Here is a 3,157-nt window from a genome sequence, read left to right on the forward strand (position 1 = left end):
GGCCCCGCCCCCGCCCGCTGCCCGCGGGGGGCTCTGCGCGTGCGCGGCGGGAGCCTGAGGGGAGCGCGGGCCCGGCCCTCTCCCGCTGGGAATAGACAAAATAAAATAAATAAAAATAAAAAATAAAAAAATAAATGGGGGGTCTGCCAAGGCCGCGGTTCGAGCGTTAACGTCTCCTCGGGACGTGCTTGCGGCGGGCGGCGATAAGGGGATGGTCATTCTTCTCACATCCTCCTCAAAACGTGTGTGCGTTGGACCCAAACGCACCCGCTGGAGTCCTCTGATAACGCCGGGTGTTTGCTCGCGGTCATCAAGGACGAGCGCGATGATGGGGTTTTGTTTCTGAGTTGGGCTGAGCCCCGGGCCTGGCACCCACACCCTGAGGGCTCGCTCTGCCCAAGATGGCGACTCCTGAGGCGCCCAGCTCCACCCCAGCCTCCGAGGGCCCCCCTCACGCCACCACCACAGCTTGGAGCCTTGAGATAACCTTTATGTGATTTGTAATCTGGGCAAGGTTTGTCACCATAAGCAGCCGGGATCCCTAGTGAAATAAGAGCTCTTTGGGGAAAATACATCCCCTCACAGGAGAGAAATCTGCACACAGAATTGTAGAATGGTTTGAGATGGAAGGGAGCTTTAAAGGCCATCTAGTCCCACCCCTCTGCAATGACCAGGGACGTCTTCAACTCAACCAGGTTGCTCCAAGCCCCCTCCAACCGGCCCTTGAACCCCTCCAGGGATGGGGCCGCCACAGCTTCTCTGGGCAACCTGGGCCAGGCTCTCCCCACCCTCACACCAAACAAGTTCTTCCCCACAGCTCAGCTCCATCTCCCCTCTTTCAGTGTCAAACCTTTCCCCCTGGTCCCATGTCTCCCCTCCCTGATCCAGAGTCCCTCCCCATCTCTCCTGGAGCCCCTTGAGGGACTGGAAGGGGCTCAAAGCTCTCCCTGGAGCCTTCTCTTCTCCAGGCTGAACCCCCCAACTCTCTCAGCCCCCCCTCCCAGCAGAGGGGCTCCAGCCCTCCCAGCATCTCCGTGGCCTCCTCTGGCCCCGCTCCAACATCTCCATGTCCTTCTGCTGTTGGTGGCCCCAGAGCTGGAGGCAGCACACGCCAGGAGCGTGTTGTACAGATGAAGAAGCCACATGTGAGCTAGGAGTGTTTATTAGAGCCGTAAAACAATACCGAGGTGAAACAGTCGCTATGGGGACAGGCAGTGGTGAGGAGAGATGGTGCAAAACACCTGGGGAATGGGATTTGTCCATCGTAAGGCCACGCACCCACCAGGAGCTCTGGAATCAGTGAATACATCATTTCTGCAGATCAGCTTCTCAAAGCGCACCCACGGTTACAGACCCATCTTTTTCAGTGTTTTAAACAATCCCCCTTCAACCAGGCATCACGAGACGCGTAACAGCTGCCATGCTAGTGGCTCCCCACCATGGCTATGGCGACCAGTGAGGAACCGCTGGCCCTGGTTTGCAGAAATCAGCGATTTGGGGAGACAAGATGCTTCATGACCCTCTTCTATTCAAAAAGTCATGTCTCTTTGGAGTACTGTGTCCAGTTCTGGGCACCCCAGTTCCAGAAGGACAGGGAACTGCTGGAGAGGGGACAGCAGAGGGCTATAAAGATGATTAAGGGCCTAGAACATCTCTCTGATGAGGAAAGGCTGAGGGACTTGGGTCTGTTCAGTCTGGAGAAGAGAAGGCTGAGGGGGGATCTGATCAACACCTATAAATACTTGAAGGGAGGGTGTCAGGAGGATGGGGCCAGTCTTTTTACAGTGGTGCCCAGGGACAGGACAAGAGGGAACGGGCACAAACTGGAACATAAGGAGATCCACCTAAACATGAGGAGGAACTTCTTCAGTTTGAGGGTGGCAGAGCCCTGGAAGAGTCTGCCCAGGGAGGTAGTGGAGTCTCCTTCTCTGGAGACATTCAAACCCACCTGGACACGTTCTTACGGGACCTGCTTTGGCAGGGGGTTGGACTGGATGATCTCCAGAGGTCCCTTTATCATCTTAGGCAGCCAAAATCAGAAGCCATTTTTGAAAATCACACCTTTGTGACTACCAGGCATTCAGGGGCCTGGTGGTCCCCAGGCTGTACCTGCCCCATCCCATCTCATGGGCACGGCTTTAAGGTCTCACCCTGAAGCTGGTCAGCAGCGGAGCTGTCACCGCTTCTACCCGGAGTTTCCCCTGAGGTCATACCTCTAGTTGGGTTAAATAACTGGTAGAGTGGCCTAAAAAACAGCTAAAGCAGCACTTGTGCTGTAAAACACTAACTGGGGAAGCGTTAGGGTGCCAGCTCCCACCGCCAAGAGCAGGAGGAATCACCTCCCCAGCGACAGCCTGCGTTGGAGCTTTGCCATCACCATGTCAGAGCCGCTACAGACCTGACCGCTCCTCTGCTGCCATTCTCAATGTTCTCAAAGAAAAAACTCTCCGGACACATTCTTTTAAGGCTGACTTCCAGGTTTTGGTATTTGGCTTTCTCAACCTCTCAGCATCTGAATTAAGGGCTAAAATGATGCGATTCTGACTTTTAGCAAGAACAGCCTCTGCTAGAAGTTCAATTTTGCGAGTGAGCGTGTGCAATGGAGATAATTTCCGGCACTAAGAGAGGCATCACGGCAAGCCTTGGCCAGGGAGGGGGGAAACTCAGATTCCAGTCAAGCAGCGTTGCTTGTCAGGAGAGGGAATGGAGATACCTGTTCTCTGGCACGTTTTTTGTGGCCACGAGACACCGACCACCAGAAACGCCCAGGTGAAAGCCAGCTCTGCCCTCCCCAAGAGCAGCAGAGACAGGCGCTGCTGCAGCGACCCGCCGGGCAGCGGGCAGGAAAGGGAAATTAAAGCTGACACACAATTAGAGTAAAGTGAGGCCGCAAGTGCTCCTGAAAGCCCGTGGAAAGCAAATGGAAATCAGGCAGAAGCTATTTCCAGGCAGAATTTGGGGCAGGGAGTGGGGGGGGGAAGGTGACAGAAGCAGAAATAAGCTTTTGCTAGGAACTACATCCAAACCCTCCCAAGAATCCAAATTTAGTGTTTAACACTTGTGCTCAGACGCACGAAGCCGCAGCCTGATTGCAGGAATGAAAGGGGGGAAAAAAAAATAATAGTCAGAAAAGGTTTCTTGCAATTAGCTTCTGATT

Source organism: Calidris pugnax, unplaced genomic scaffold (genome assembly GCF_001431845.1).
Source record: "Calidris pugnax isolate Ruff unplaced genomic scaffold, ASM143184v1 scaffold281, whole genome shotgun sequence".
Lineage (NCBI taxonomy): Eukaryota > Metazoa > Chordata > Aves > Charadriiformes > Scolopacidae > Calidris > Calidris pugnax.